Source organism: Mustela nivalis, assembly GCF_964662115.1.
Source record: "Mustela nivalis genome assembly, chromosome: 6".
NCBI classification, from domain to species: domain Eukaryota; kingdom Metazoa; phylum Chordata; class Mammalia; order Carnivora; family Mustelidae; genus Mustela; species Mustela nivalis.
Window position 1 is genome coordinate 112,842,625 of NC_139025.1, and position 16,709 is coordinate 112,859,333.

The window sequence follows — 16,709 nt, forward strand, 5'->3', positions numbered from 1 at the left end:
GTTAGTGTTTTCATTATCTTTGGATAAATACCAAGAAGTGTAATTACTCAATCATATGGTAGCTCTATTTTTAATTTTTTGAGGACTTTAAATTTTCAAAGTGACTACTCACTTTTCTAAATAACACTCCAGAGCAGGTTAATAAAAATCATTTATATTAGAATCATCCTCATTCCATTACTATTCAGATAACTAATGTAAACATTTAGACCCTAAAATACTTCCTTTACTCAGGCACTATATTGAATATCTCTTCTTCCTGTGTTAAGAAAAATAAGAGGATATAGAATATTTATGGTATAGAAAATAAATAATATGTTGACTATTAAGGTCAAGGCAAGGTCTATAGCAAGAATGAAGTTCATTATGTTTTTATTGTCACATTTAAATATTCCTTCCATATTTTGCTCCCACTCAAGGTAAGAAGATCCTCTCCTATCAATTATTTTACCTTAGAGATTATTTTTACCATCTAATAGGCAAATCTCACAATTCATAAACTCATTATGGTTTTTGAGACATGTTTAGATAATTATGAGAAGGCATTTTCCCCTAGTTTTACTGAGAAATAATTGACATACATCATTATATAAGTCTAAAGCATACAGCATAATGCTTAGATTTACATATATTGTGAAATGATGACCACAGTTGGTTCAGCTAACATCCATTTTCTCATATAGATAGAATACAAATAAAAGAAAGAACAAAAGAGGTAAGAAAAAATTTCCTCCTGTAATAAAAACACATAGCATTCATTTTTTTTTTTTTTTTCTTAAGAAGGTCCCATGCCCAGGATGGAGCCCAACGTGGGGCCTGAACTCACGACCCTGAGATCAAGAGTCAGATGCTTAACCAACTGAACCATCCAGGTACCCCCATAGTGTTTACTTTCTTAACAACTTTCCAATATAACATACAGCAGTGTTAGCTGTGTTCATCATACAGTATTTTACATTCCTAGTGCCTATTTATCTTTTATTTTTTAATATTGATTGATTGATTGATTGATTGATTTTAGAGAGAGAGAGGACAGAGAATCCATAAGTGGGGGGATGGGCAGAGAGAGAGAGAATCCAAGCAGACTCCGTGCTAAGTGTGGAGCCTAACATGGGGCTTAGTCCCACAACTCATGAGATCATGACCTGAGCAGAACCAAAAGTCAGACACTTAACCAACTGATGCCCCACTACCGATTAATCTTATAACAGGAAGTTTGCACCTTTTAACCACCTTCCTCCAATTCCCCCTCCCCCCATTCTCCACCTCTGGTAACCACAAGTCCAATTTCTTTTTCTGTGAATCTGGTTTTTGTATTTGCTTTTAGATTCCACATATAAGTGAGATCACACAGTATCTATCTTTCTCTGTCTGACTTATTTCACTTAGCATAATGCCTTAGGGTCCATCTATGTTGTCACAAATGGTAGGATTTCCTTACCTCTCATGGCTAAATAATATTCAGGTATATATATTCATGTATATATTCATGTATGTAGATAAACCATAACTTCTTTATCCATTTATCCATCGATGGACACTTGTTTCCATGGCTTGGTTATTGTGAAAATGTTGCTGTGAACATACCTGCAGTGTAGATATCTTCTCAAGTTAGAGTTTTCATTTCCTCTGGGTATCTTCCAAGAGATGAAATTGCTGGATCATATGATAGCTCTGTTTTTAATTTTCTGAAGATCCTCCATGCTGTTTTCCATAGTGGTCATATGAATTTACAATCCCAACAACAGTGCACAGGGTTATCTTCTCTCCACATTGATACCAGCATTTGTCATCTCTGTCTTTTTCATGATGGTCATTCTAACAGGCATGATGTGATAATTCATTATGGTTTTGATTTGCATTTCTCTAATGACTAGTGATATTGAGCATCTTTTCATGTACCTGTTGGCCTTTTGTATATCTTCTTAGAAGTGTCTATTCAGATCCTTCGCCCATTTTAAAATTGGGTTATTTCTTCTTTTGCTATTGAGTTGTATGAGTTCTTTATATATTTGTGATATTAACCCCTCATCAGATAAGTGGTTTACAAATATGTTTCCTATTGCATAGGCTGTCTTTTCACTTTGTTGATGGTTTATTTTCCTGTGTAGAAGCTTTTTAGTTTGAGGCAGTACTACTTATTTATTTTTTATTTTGTTTCTTCTGCTCTAGGTGTCATATTTTGATGCAGGGCTTGAACTCACTCTCCTGAGATCAAGAGTTAGAGTTTAACCAATTGAGCCAACCAGGTACCACCCCCAAACCCCAGATCTTACATGTAAGTCTTTAATCCATTTTGAGTTAATTTTTGTGAGTGGTGTAAGATAGGAGTCCAGTTTCATTCTTTTACATGTGAGTATCCAATTTTCCCAGCACTATTTATTGAAGAGGCTGTCTTTTCTCCATTGAGTACTCTTGGCTCCCTTGTCAAATATAAGCTAACCTGTTATACTTGGGTTTATTTCTGAGCTGTTAATTCTATTCCATTGGTCTAATTGTCAGTTTTTATTCTAGTACCATACTGTTTTTATGACTACAGCTTTATAGTATAGCCTGAAATCAGGAAATGTGATGCCTCCTGTTTTGTTATTCTTTCTCAGGAGTTCTTGGGCTATTTCAGGTTCTTTATGGTTCTACATAAATTTTAGGACTTTTTTTTTTTTTTTTACTTCTGTAAAAACGCTACTGGAATATTTGATAAGGAATGCATTGAATCTCTATATGGCTTTTGGTAGTATTGATATTTGAACAGTATCAATTGGGAAGACATTTTTTAAAAGGCCAGTGTATACAGGTAAAAATGAGAGTTCATTAACTTAAGCTTAATTATCACTACAAGCATAAATAAACTTGAACAAACATTGTAATTTTTCCCACCTATCATTAGCAAAATTATTTTTCCACATCAATATAAAATCTCAAAATAGTTTCTGGTGTTTAAAGGATGTTTAAAAAATGCTTCTCTTCTTCCCTCACAGTTGAATCCATAAAGCTAAAATCAAATGAAGATGCTTCTGATAATTTCAAAACTGAAACACAAGGCAAATTTGTTTTTCTCCTAGAGTGTTAAGTGAGTGAAGTCATCATCTTCCATCCACAAATCTACTTCTCAATGTATATTTCCTATCTGATAATGTCACCACCAAGTCAACTGCTAAGAAACAATCTCCTACTCAGAAACTGATGCCTGAGAATAAAATGACTGGGAAGAGACAGCAAGGTATTTTTTTTTTTAAGTTTTTTTATTTATTTGTCAGAGAGAGAGAGAGAGGGGGAGTGTGAGCGATCACAGGCAGACAGAATGGCAGGCAGAGACAGAGGGAGAAGCAGGCTCCCTGCCAAGCAAGGAGCCCGATGTGGGCCTTGATCCCAGGATGCTGGGATCATGACCTGAGCAGAAGGCAGCTGCTTAACCAACTGAGGCACCCAGGCATCCCCAGCAAGGTATTTTTAAGCAAGGGAGGGGGTTTCTAATAGGATCAGAATAATCAGTAATTATTAGAACAATTAGTAACATTATGGGAGGTATAAAGGAAAGAAATGAGTTAAGGTAAAAAAACTAACTAAAGATTCCAATAAGCAGAGGTTAAAAAGGAGAAAAGGGTCTAACATAATGAAAACTAAGGTAGAAGCTATGAGAGCAAAGAGGAGAGGATAGGTTCTATGGAAGCTAGGGTGTAGCATGTACAGAAACTAGTACTTCAGGGTGCCTGGGTGGCTCAGGTGGTTAAGCGACTGGAGTCCTAGGATCAAGACCCATGGTGCGTTCCCTGCTCAGCAAGGTGGAGGGCTGCTTCCCCCTCTCCCTCTGCCTGCCACTCACCCTGTTTGTGCTCTCTTTCTCAAATACATAAATAAAATCTTAAAAAAATAAATAACAACAAAATCAGGATTTACCTACAATAAAATGAAAATTTCCAGCTTCTCTATGCTTCTGGACACACTATTTCCACTTTTCAGTACACTTACCCTATTAGTGGCTGATATCGGATCATGGTGATTCCTGATAGCATATCTTTTAAATACTTCTAAGACTAATGTAAGAAAAATGATTTATTAATTTTTATATCAAGGATAAGCCTTTTGAAATCATTTCCATTCATTATATTCTTTCATTCATTCACCAGAACTTTATCACACACTTACTAGGTGCTAGACACTATATTAGGTTTTGGGTTAGTGTTCGCAGCATATTTGTATCCCTCAAGAACCTTGAAGTTTCATTCTGTTTAGATATGCTGGGCCATTGAAGAAGAATGCACTTCAGCATAGAAGAGTTCTGTTGCCTCTACTGGCTCTGTTGCCTCTGCTTTTCACATTACTTAATTTCTCAAAGGCTGAACTTGGTATCCCATCCTGTGGTAGCTGGAGGAAAACTTAATGAAAGCCTTTTTGAAACATGTCCTAATAGTCATGGGTCACCATTATGACATGCTGTTCTAGATAAAGGATACCTGATACATGAAAAAAGTGATCTGTCAAATATGTATTTTTTTATATACTGAAATTTTTGTATTTTTTATTTATAAATTGGTATATTGATATATAATCTACATGTAATTTTAAAACACCTATTTTTAACTAATTAATTAATTTTATGTTAGTCACCATAAAATACATCATTAGTTTGATCATGACCTGAGCCAAAGGCAGATGCTTAAGTGACTGAGCCACCCAGGCGCCCCTACTGTTATTTAATATTTATTTACAAGTTGGACTGCAGAGAGTCCAGATTTATTTATTTAGACAGAGGGAATGTGAGTGGGGATAGGGGCAGAGGGAAAGGGAAAGAGAGAATCCTGAGCAGGCTCTGAGCTGAGCGCAGAGCTTGATGTGTAGGTCAGTCCCACCACCCTCGGGTCAAGAGCAGAGACCAAGAATCGGAGCTCAACTGACTGAGCCACTCAGGTGCCTAGGAATCTATTATTTATTTCTTACTGCAAGTATGATTTTAAACTAAAATGAGTGTAACCTTTCCTAGCCCTAACACTCAAGTATTGCTTTGGGGAATGTAATTATTCCAATAATTACCAAACGGGTGGTGTTAAACACAAAAAAACACGTTGAATTTCATTGAATTGAAATATAAAGCACATTAATAAATATAGAAGAAAATACTATGTCCAGTGAATGTAGTTATTGTGAAGCACTTCAGAGATCTAGAAGATCTGCTAACGCCCACCTGGTCTATGTCTATAATTCAAGCACAGCCAAAAAGGCACCAGGAGTATGAAAATCATTGCAATCTTTAGCAGGTACTGTCCTGGCAGCCCTTTCCAGATTGGTTGCTAGCACTGAAATTCAGACTAAAGTCTTTATACTTTGAATAGTTTTTTTTAAAAAGATTTTATTAATTTATTTTACACAGAGAGAGAGAGACAGTGAGAGAGGAACACAAGCAGGGGAAGTTGGAGAGGGAGAAGCGGGCTTCTCTGTAAAGAAGGGAGACTGATGAGGGGCTTCATCCCAGGACCCTGGGATCATGACCTGAGCTGAAGGCAGCTGCTTAACGGCTGAGCCACCCAGGCGCCCCTTGAATAGTTTTAATAAAGTAAAAATAAATCCATATCTGATCCAGAAGATTCCTCACAAAATTTCATTTCCATCTGCAAGGCATTTGACCAATAAACATGCCATACATTCCTAGAAATGCACTGACAAAGCACATATGATTTTAAAGACCTCGTCTAATCCAATGAAAGAAGACTCACTCCATAACTACAAATCCAGGCTAATGAAAGGTTACATTGTACCTAACTGAAGAAAATAAAAACCAGATTGTAAAACAAAAACAAGAACACCTGGAAATAGGACAGTAAGTATAGTGAAGTAGTGCTGGCATCTAAGAACAGTCTCTCTCTTTTTAAGAACACTCAGTTGCCTGAGTTTTCTTAGTACCAAGAAAGGAAAAGCTTGGGTCCAAAGGCTGACATTTAATTCATAAATTGACTCTAATCTTTTTCCAGATTACTCATATATTTGTTCTTTCCCTAGTGGTCTCCTCCCAATGACACATCTGCTTCCTATCTGCTAAAGAACCTACAGAGGAACAATGTGTTCCTACTGACCAAAACTCACATTTCAAAAGGAACAGAACATATTTCAATCCATTTTATGCTTACTTAATAAAATACAAAGAAAATAAAATTGTCATATATGTGTGTATACCACACAGATGTTTATCTAACGACCCCCAAATAGCAGTCAAATTTCTCCAATTAGAAAGTTCTCCAAAAAGTAAGTCAGATACTTTAGAAAAGGGTTTTCCTCTTTCATACCATTAAAGTACCATATACTCTCAAATAATCTTAACAAAAACTTTAGTTATTTTATAGTGATCAGTGTGAAATTTTTACGTGATAGTTACTATATATCTGGCAGGCTTAAATGAAAGAGAACAGTAGAATAAGTCAAGTGTTCTCATAAGAACTAAAATATACACAACTGACAAATATAAAATACCTAGAAAAATCTGTACAATAACATATAATTAAGGATTAAAGAATGAAATACTGTTAAGGAAAAGAGCACATAATAAAGTTGTTTGTGTGTCTGAGAATGAAGTTAGTGGACTAAGGAGGCTCTTGCTAAACACACTAAAAATGCTCCATGAGATATATTTTAAAAATCTTCAAAAGGGCATCCATGACCTGCTTAAAAACAAAATGAGAAATACACAGGTTTAAAAAAAAAAAATGGAAAGGTGGGAACCCTAAGAGGTAGCCAGAATATTGAAACTAACTTTTTTTCTTTTTTAAGATTGTCTTTATTTTTGACACAGAGAGAAAGGGAGAGCAAGCACAAGCAGGGGGAGCAGCAGGCAGGGGAGAAGTAGGCTCCTGGCTGATCATGGAACCTGACGTGGGTTCCCAGGACTGTCCAATCATGACCTGAGCTGAAGGCAGACACTCAACTGACTGAGCCACCCATGTGCCCTGAAATTAACCTTTTTGCTGTGAGAGCATTTACTGAACCCAGTGAAGTTTAACTTTGGTTCATACAATCTTCAATGCTGGGGGACAGAAAACAAATTCCAGGGGCTACCCAACTTGGAGAGTCTAACTAGAGACTTCTCCATAAGTCTGAGACCCAAGGCCTAGACTTTCAATATAGAGTTAACTGGTTATAAACTTTCCTACCCACTACCCAAGATATAGCCCATCTCATAACCTGGGGATAGGAAAGAGGGGAAAATTCTTCCCTGATTACTTGTAACCACAAATCACAATTTGCAGCCTGAATCCACACTAAATGGGTGGTCTAAAATATTTTAAGAGAACTGATATTTTGAAGACATCTAAGGCTGGTTATGCCGATAGGTATCTGACAGAAACAAATGAAACTCCTTCATGGAGAAACCTACGTTCATACAAGACTCCAAAGAATTTCTAAAAATAAGGCACCAGAAAATATATAGCTCATAGTCCAAAAGGAACACTTTGATTGACAGCCAGCAGAAACAACAGGGGACATAGACTGGCTATAAATTTTTCATATAAGTGAATTATGAAACATAGGATATAAAAACATCGTATCTCAAGAAATAAAAACAGGTTGGGACATCTGGGTGTCTCAGTGGGTAGAGCTTCTGACTCGACTTCAGCTCAGATCATAAACTCAGGGTCCTGAGATAAGCCCTGAGTGGGGCGGAGTCAAGATGGCGGAGAAGTAGCAGGCTGAGACTACTTCAGCTGGCCAGAGATCAGCTAGATAGCTTATCTAAAGATTGCAAACACCTGAAAATCCATCGGCAGATCGAAGAGAAGAAGAACAGCAATTCTGGAAACAGAAAAACAACCACTTTCTGAAAGGTAGGACTGGCGGAGAAGTGAATCCAAAGCGATGGGAAGATAGACCCCGGGGGGAGGGGCCGGCTCCCGGCAAGCGGCGGAGCAACCGCGCACAAAATCAGGACTTTTAAAAGTCTGTTCCGCTGAGGGACATTACTCCAGAGGCTAAACCGGCGAAGCCCACGCGGGGTCAGCGTGGCCTCAGGTCCCGCAGGGTCACAGAAGGATCGGGGGTGTCTGAGTGTCGCAGAGCTTGCGGGTATTGGAACAGGAAAGCCGGCTACAGAGACAGAGCCGACAGTAAGCTCACAGCTCGGTGTTACCTTGAACCGGTCGCAGACTCGGTGAGCTCGGAGCGCGGCCGGAGGTCAGGCAGACGGGAGTAACTGGGCACTGTTCTCTGAGGGCGCACTGAGGAGTGGGGCCCTGGGCTCTTGGCTCCTCCGGGCCGGAGACCAGGAGGCCGCCATTTGTATTCCTGTCCTCCGGAACTCTACGGAAAGCGCTCAGGGAACAAAAGCTCCTGAAAGCAAACCCGAGCGGATTACTCACCCGGGCCCCTGTTAAGGGCGGTGCAATTCCACCTGGGGCAAAGACACTTGAGATTCACTACAACAGGCCCCTCCCCGAGAAGATCAACAAGAAATCCAGCCGAGACCAAGTTCACCTACCAAGGAGTGCGGTTTCAATACCAAGGAGAGCAGCAGAATTCCAGAGGAGGAGAAAGCAAAGCACGGAACTCATGGCTTTTTCCCTGTGATTTTTTTTAGTCTTGCAGTTAATTTGATTTTTTTCTTTTTCATTTTTTGTTTTTTTTTCTCGCCTTCTGATAAATTTTTTTTAACTTTTACCTTTTTCTTTTTTAACATTTTTTAACTAGTTTATCCAATATATATATTTTTTCTTTTTTATATTTTTCTTATTTGTTTTCTTTTTTTAATTCTTTTCTTTTCTTTTCTTTTTTTTTCTTTCGTCCTATTTGAACTCTTTTTATCCCCTTTCTGCCCCCTCACGATTTGGGATCTCTTCTAATTTGGTTAAAGCATATTTTCCTGGGGTTGTTGCCACCCTTTTAGTATTTTACTTGCTTCTTCATATACTCTTATCTGGACAAAATGACAAGACGGAAAAATTCAACACAAAAAAAAGAACAAGAGGCAGTACCAAAGGCTAGGGACCTAATCAATACAGACATTGGTAATATGTCAGATCTAGAGTTCAGAATGACAATTCTCAAGGTTCTAGCCGGGCTCAAAAAAGGCATGGAAGATATTAGAGAAACCCTCTCGAGAGATATAAAAGCCTTTTCTGGAGAAATAAAAGAACTAAAATCTAACCAAGTTGAAATCAAAAAAGCTATTAATGAGGTGCAATCAAAAATGGAGGCTCTCACTGCTAGGATAAATGAGGCAGAAGAAAGAATTAGTGATATAGAAGACCAAATGACAGAGAATAAAGAAGCTGAGCAAAAGAGGGACAAACAACTACTGGACCACGAGGGGAGAATTCGAGAGATAAGTGACACCATAAGACGAAACAACATTAGAATAATTGGGATTCCAGAAGAAGAAGAAAGAGAGAGGGGAGCAGAAGGTATACTGGAGAGAATTATTGGGGAGAATTTCCCCAATATGGCAAAGGGAACGAGCATCAAAATTCAGGAGGTTCAGAGAACGCCCCTCAAAATCAATAAGAATAGGCCCACACCCTGTCACCTAATAGTAAAATTTACAAGTCTCAGTGACAAAGAGAAAATCCTGAAAGCAGTCCGGGAAAAGAAGTCTGTAACATACAATGGTAAAAATATTAGATTGGCAGCTGACTTATCCACAGAGACCTGGCAGGCCAGAAAGAGCTGGCATGATATTTTCAGAGCACTAAACGAGAAAAACATGCAGCCAAGAATACTATATCCAGCTAGGCTATCATTGAAAATAGAAGGAGAGATTAAAAGCTTCCAGGACAAACAAAAACTGAAAGAATTTGCAAACACCAAACCAGCTCTACAGGAAATCTCTCTCTTTGCCTCTAACAAAGAGAGAGCCTACAAGTGGTAGATCAGAAAGGAACAGAGACCATATACAGTAACAGTCACCTTACAGGAAATACAATGGCACTAAATTCATATCTCTCAATAGTTACCTGAATGTGGATGGGCTAAATGCCCCTGTCAAAAGACACAGGGTATCAGAATGGATAAAAAAACAAAACCCATCTATATGTTGCCTCCAAGAAACTCATTTTAAGCCCAAAGACACCTCCAGATTTAAAGTGAAGGGGGGTGGAAATGAATTTACCATGCTAATGGACATCAGAAGAAAGCAGGAGTGGCAATCCTTATATCAGATCAATTAGATTTTAAGCCAAAGACTATAATAAGAGATGAGGAAGGACACTATATCATACTCAAAGGGTCTGTCCAACAAGAAGATCTAACAATTTTAAATATCTATGCCCCCAACGTGGGAGCAGCCAACTATATAAACCAATTAATAACAAAATCAAAGAAACACATCAACAGTAATACAATAATAGTAGGGGACTTTAACACTCCCCTCATTGAAATGGACAGATCATCCAAGCAAAAGATCAGCAAGGAAATAAAGGCCTTAAATGACACACTGGACCAGATGGACATCACAGATATATTCAGAACATTTCATCCCAAAGCAACAGAATACACATTCTTCTCTAGTGCACATGGAACATTCTCCAGAATAGATCACATCCTCGGTCCTAAATCAGGACTCAACCGGTATCAAAAGATTGGGATCATTCCCTGCATATTTTCAGACCACAATGCTCTAAAGCTAGAACTCAACCACAAAAGAAGTTTGAAAAGAACCCAAATACATGGAGACTAAACAGCATCCTTCTAAAGAATGAATGGGTCAACCGGGAAATTAAAGAAGAATTGAAAAAAATCATGGAAACAAATGACAATGAAAATACAACAGTTCAAAATCTGTGGGACACAACAAAGGCAGTCCTGAGAGGAAAATATATAGCGGTACAACCCTTTCTCAAGAAATAAGAAAGTTCTCAGGTACACAACCTAAACTTACACCTAAAGGAGCTGGAGAAAGAACAAGAAAGAAACCCTAAGCCAAGCAGGAGAAGAGAAATCATAAAGATCAGAGCAGAAATCAATGAAATAGAAAACAAAAAGACAATAGAGCAAATCAACGAAACTAGGAGCTGGTTCTTTGAAAGAATTAATAAAATTGATAAACCCCTGGCCAGACTTATCAAAAAGAAAAGAGAAAGGACCCAAATAAATAAAATCATGAATGAAAGAGGAGAGATCACAACTAACACCAAAGAAATACAAACTATTATAAGAACATACTATGAGCAACTCTACGCCAACAAATTTGACAATCTGGAAGAAATGAATGCATTCCTAGAAACATATAAATTACCAAAACTGAACCAGGAAGAAGTAGAAAACCTGAACAGACCCATAACCAGTAAGGAGATTGAAACAGTCATTAAAAATCTCCAAACAAACAAAAGCCCAGGGCCAGATGGCTTCCCGGGGGAATTCTACCAAACATTTAAAGAAGAACTAATTCCTATTCTCCTGAAACTGTTCCAAAAAATAGAAATGGAAGGAAAACTTCCAAACTCATTTTATGAGGCCAGCATCACCTTGATCCCAAAACCAGACAAGGATCCCATCAAAAAAGAGAGCTATAGACCAATATCCTTGATGAACGCAGATGCAAAAATACTCAACAAAATACTAGCCAACAGTACATTAAAAGGATTATTCACCATGACCAAGTGGGATTTATTCCAGGGCTGCAAGGTTGGTTCAATATCCGCAAATCAGTCAATGTGATACAACACACCAATAAAAGAAAGAACAAGAACCATATGATACTCTCAATAGATGCTGAAAAAGCATTTGACAAAGTACAGCATCCCTTCCTGATCAAAACTCTTCAAAGTGTAGGGACAGAGGGCACATACCTCAATATTATCAAAGCCATCTATGAAAAACCACCGCAAATATCATCCTCAATGGAGAAAAACTGAAAGCTTTTCCGCTAAGGTCAGGAACACGGCAGGGATGTCCATTATCACCACTGCTATTCAACATAGTACTAGAGGTCATAGCCTCAGCAATCAGACAACAAAAGGAAATTAAAGGCATCCAAATCAGCAAAGAAGAAGTCAAATTATCACTCTTCACAGATGATATGATACTATATGTGGAAAACCCAAAATACTCCACTCCAAAACTGCTAGAACTTATACAGGAATTCAGTAAAGTGTCAGGATATAAAATCAATGCACAGAAATCAGTTGCATTTCTCTACACCAACAGCAAGACAGAAGAAAGAGAAATTAAGGAGTCAATCCCATTTACAATTGCACCCAAAACCATAAGATACCTAGGAATACACCTAACCAAAGAGGCACAGAATCTATACTCAGAAAACTATAAAGTACTCATGAAAGAAATTGAGGAAGACATAAAGAAATGGAAAAATGTTCCATGCTCCTGGATTGGAAGAATAAATATTGTGAAAATGTCTATGCTACCTAAAGCAATCTGCACATTTAATGCAATTCCTATCAAAGTACCATCCATCTTTTACAAAGAAATGGAACAAATAATTCTAAAATTTATACGGAACCAGAAAAGACCTCACATAACCAAAGAGATATTGAAAAAGAAAGCCAACGTTGGTGGCATCACAATTCCGGACTTCAAGCTCTATTACAAAGCTGTCATCATCAAGACAGCATGGTACTGGCACAAAAACAGACACATAGATCAATGGAACAGAATAGAGAGCCCAGAAATAGACCCTCAACTCTATGGTCAACTAATCTTCGACAAAGCAGGAACGAATGTCCAATGGAAAAAAGACAGCCTCTTCAATAAATGGTGCTGGGAAAACTGGACAGCCACATGCAGAAAAATGAATTGGACCATTTCCTTACACCACACACGAAAATAGACTCAAAATGGATGAAGGACCTCAATGTGAGAAAGCAATCCATCAAAATCCTTGAGGAGAACACAGTCAGCAACCTCTTCGACCTCAGCCGCAGCAACATCTTCCTAAAAACAACGCCAAAGGCAAGGGAAGCAAGGGCAAAAATGAACTATTGGGATTTCATCAAGATCAAAAGCTTTTGCACAGCAAAGGAAACAGTTAACAAAACCAAAAGACAACTGACAGAATGGGAGAAGATATTTGCAAACGACATATCAGATAAAGGACTAGTGTCCAAAATCTATAAAGAACTTAGCAAACTCAACACCCAAAGAACAAATAATCCAATCAAAAAATGGGCAGAGAACATGAACAGACATTTCTGCAAAGAAGACATCCAGATGGCCAACAGACACATGAAAAAGTGCTCCATATCACTCGGCATCAGGGAAATACAAATCAAAACCACAATGAGATATCACCTCACACCAGTCAGAATGGCTAAAATCAACAAGTCAGGAAATGACAGATGCTGGCGAGGATGTGGAGAAAGGGGAACCCTCCTACACTGTTGGTGGGAATTCAAGCTGGTGCAGCCACTCTGGAAAACAGTATGGAGGTTCCTCAAAATGTTGAAAATAGAACTGCCCTATGACCCAGCAATTGCACTATTGGGTATTTACCCTAAAGATACAAACGTAGTGATCCGAAGGGGCACGTGCACCCGAATGTTTATAGCAGCAATGTCCACAATAGCCAAACTATGGAAAGAACCTAGATGTCCATCAACAGATGAATGGATCAAGAAGATGTGGTATATATACACAGTGGAATACTATGCAGCCATCAAAAGAAATGAAATCTTGCCATTTGCGACAACATGGATGGAACGAGAGCGTATCATGCTTAGTGAAATAAGTCAAGCAGAGAAAGACAACTATCATATGATCTGCCTGATACGAGGAAGTGGTGATGCAACATGGGGGCTTAAGTGGGTAGGAGAAGAATCAATGAAACAAGATGGGATTGGGAGGGAGACAAACCATAAGTGACTCTTAATCTCACAAAACAAACTGAGGGTTGCTGGGGGGAGGGGGTTTCGGAGAAGGGGGGGATTATGGACATTGGGGAGGGTATGTGCTTTGGTGAGTGCTGTGAAGTGTGTAAATCTGGTGATTCACAGACCTGTACCCCTGGGGATAAAAATATATGTTTAAAAAAAAAAAAGACAGAAAGAAAAACAGATTTGAAAATACGAGTAAACTCTGAGAAGATCTGAAAAGACACAGAACTTTTACAGACTAGAAAAATATTTTTAAAATTAGAGTAAAGGGGTGTCTGGGTGGCTCAGTGGGTTAAAGCCTCTGCCTTCGGCTTAGGTCATGATCGCAGGGTCCTGGGATGGATCCCCACATCAGACTCTGCTCAGCAGGGAGCCTGCTTCCTCCTCTCTCTCTCTCTCTCTTCCAGCCTCTCTGCCTACTTGTGATCTCTTTCTATCAAATAAATAAATAAAAATCTTTAAAAAATTTAAAGTAAAAGTCAAGGCAGTTGATGGAAATAAAGGAAATCAAGCATTTGCATGCCTTTCCTGCATAAACTATTCTTCAGGGTAATCAAAAAGTCAATCAAAGTTTTCTTTAAAGAAGAAATACAGTTTAAAAAGAGGAGGAATGATGGAATATCACCATTTTGTAATCCCTAAAGATATAGTGGATCCAGACAATAATCATCAATAACTGCTAAAATACTGAAAAGATGATGGGAAACTTTATTAAAAATGAAATAGGTGAACAACAGTTGAACCCAATAATTAGTTTTGACATTACAGTAAGGTAAACTAGCACACATTTTTTTCCCTCCTTTAACAATTCTTTCACTTTCTTGTTTCTCTCTTTTGGTGCTCCTTAACAAATAATGATCTATTTTGATACTTGTTAAGTAATGTTAGTTACCTAATCACTAAAATTATTTTTAGTGCATGATGGTAGTAGGGGTTCTTAGAAACAAGATGGTTCTAAACAATCTAAAGCCTCTTTCTATTAATAAGTCATTATTTTTTTGTCAGGAAGCAAAAATATAGCTGAAACAATTAAAAAAATTTTTTACATACATGAAAAAGATCTCCAAATTTCCCTTGGGGAAACTATTAGAATAGTCAACCCACTTGTCACAGTGTCTAAAAGATTTTAATATTAAAGAAATGAAAGTGATATCACAGAAATAAATAGAAGATTATGGCTATAAACAGAAACAAAAAGAAAGTGAAAAGGAGGAGTAGAGACAAAGAATTAAACAGAATAAAGGAAAATGTTAAACTGTCCCTTTAGGCATCTTTTGCTGCAACGATGCCATTGACAACAATTCAACAAGCAGAGTATCTATTATGTCTGTATGCACCTGGCTAATAAAAGACACCAGCACAGAACTGACTGTCTCAGAATTGTGGGTGACAATTCTATTAGCTTTCTCTAATACCTTATTCATTTTCTAGCAGTAAAAAGAAAAAAGGATTATAGCTTCAGTCTCAGGAGATTCACAATGATTCTAATCACCAAGAGTAGACTTCAAGGCATGGTAATATTCTTGTAATGCTAATTTGTGACACTGAAACCAAATTTAAAGTGACAACAAAGTTCTTGATGATATATTCCCTCTTATAAATTGAAATATGAATGCAAGTCTCCTCAGATTTACAGAAGAAAAAAAGAAGTGTGAAAACAATTCTAAAAAGTATGCTCATCTTAACCACTTTCAACATTTATATTAATCATTTAAAAATTACACTGACTATAAAGCAAGTCAAATAATATTCCCATTTGCGAAGAGATCTAAGTTCTGTACTATGTAGGTAAGAAGCTCTCTGGGAAAATGACAGACTGATGTAGCATTTGCCAATTTCCATGGTGTAAATATTCCCAACTGGCCAATTTCAAGCTACCAAGATGATACTGGTGAATTGAAAAGATCCACCTAAGCTGGTCCAGTGAGCCACACAAGCTGGCTCCAGCATACCACTGCAGATCAAATTCCTCTTTTACAGTTAATGGGAGGATATTTATTATTCTATCTCAAAATAATTTTGTTATTAATAGAAGAATAGAGGAACTTCCTTCTATTGATGATTTTACAGTATTTTTTAAAATTTTTGTCAGATGTACTATACATACAAAAAGTCCACAGATCATAAGGACACAACGTGATGACTTTGCACAAACTGGACATACCATGTAAACAGTCTCCAGATTAAGAAATAAAACATCACCCTAATGGGGAGTAGAATATGTGACCCCCAAAATATATAACCTTTGGAATATAGAATATTTTGAGCAGAAGGCAATCAAGACTCAGCAAATTTAAGAGAAACTTAACTACCTAAAAGAATTTAGATAGGAGGCCTGGACCAGAAAGAGCTTTATCAGAGATATCTCTTTATCTGAAAGACCTGTATGTATGGCAGGACAAACATGTAATTACCAAACATCTGTTCTTCTTATCCTGTGAATCATCCTCCTCCCCTTTGAGGCCCCACACCCCTATCTCATTCCTCAGCTCAGGATGGCATATTAAACCTCAACTTGCTTGACTTGCCCTTGGGCCTCACATTTTCATGGGGCTCCAATACATATGTAATTAAATTTGTTTTTCTCCTGTTAATCTGTCATATGTCAATTTCATTATTAAACCAGCCAAAGAACCTAGGAGGGCAGAAGGGAAATTTTTCCTCCCCTACAGTTGGTGACCATGAAGGGACCTTCACTGGCTGGACATTGCTTGCTTCAGGATACTGTAGCTGAGAGATGTTAGGACCTCTGAAAAAAGCCAGCATAAGGTAAGAATTCTTACTATGTCAGTCTCCCAGATTTCTGCCTACAGGATCTGATGGAAGCAAGAGTGGTGACAGTCCTTTCCATTTTCTAAGTTAGCACATCAGTGGAAGAAAACACCTGTGGAACTCCTTCTTTGG

General features: G+C 37.8%; 1 protein-coding gene across 4 annotated transcripts in view; it reads right to left on the reverse strand.

The window, feature by feature from the left end:
• LRRC49 (leucine rich repeat containing 49) overlaps positions 1-16,709 on the reverse strand; it is a 160,380-nt gene that overhangs the window by 66,859 nt on the left and 76,812 nt on the right. The window lies entirely within an intron of this gene.